Source organism: Haliaeetus leucocephalus, unplaced genomic scaffold (assembly GCF_000737465.1).
Source record: "Haliaeetus leucocephalus isolate CR32 unplaced genomic scaffold, Haliaeetus_leucocephalus-4.0 Scaffold164, whole genome shotgun sequence".
Taxonomy (NCBI): Eukaryota; Metazoa; Chordata; class Aves; order Accipitriformes; family Accipitridae; genus Haliaeetus; species Haliaeetus leucocephalus.
In genome coordinates, this window is record NW_010972600.1 from 1,278,687 (window position 1) to 1,279,511 (window position 825).

Sequence of the window (825 nt, forward strand, 5' to 3'; positions counted from 1 at the left end):
TGCGGGTGGCCCAGCTGTGGCCGTGGCAGGACCGTGGACGGCAGGGGGGTGTGCACATCCCTGTCCCGGGGTCCCCAATAAAGGAGGAGCTGTTCCCCGGGAGGAGCCTGTCCTTGGGGGGGCTGCAGGAGTGGGGGGGGGGTGCTGCCCACCCTTCTGGTGATGCAGCTGGGCTGGGGGGGTGTTAAACTTGGAGGGGGGGCATAGGTGCTGGGGGGGTGGGAGATGAGGGCCTGCCATGCCCATGAGGGCGGGCCCTGCCCGATAAACCCCACCCACCCCCGTGACAAGAGGGCCCCACCCTGCTAAGCTCCACCCCACCCAGATAACAATAGGTCCCTTGCTTTGCTTGCTAAACCTCACCCCAGGGTGACAATGGGCCCCGCCCTGTTAAACCCAGCTCCACCCAGATGACAATGGGCCACGCCCTGCTAAGCCACGCCCATCAGCGGACACCCCCCACACCCTGCTAAGCCCCACCCCACCCGTATAACAATGGACCCTGCCCTGCCGAGCCACGCCCACCCAGATAACAATGGGCTCTGCCCTGATAAATCCTCCAGGTGACAACGCCCCCACCGTTAAGCCCCGCCCACCCAGTTGTCAGCGGGCCACACCCTCCCGAGCCCCGCCCGCCCAGGTGTGAATGGCCCCGCCCACAGCCGCCGGAGGAGCCGCTGGGCCGCGCCACCATCTTGGGGGGGCCGCCATCTTTGTGCCGGGCAGGGAAGGCGGCGGCGGCGAGCGCAGTGCGGGCTCTCTCCCGGCCTTCCCTCCGCGTTGCGGCCGCTACCGCGGACCGGGGCTGCCGTTCGGCCCGCCGCT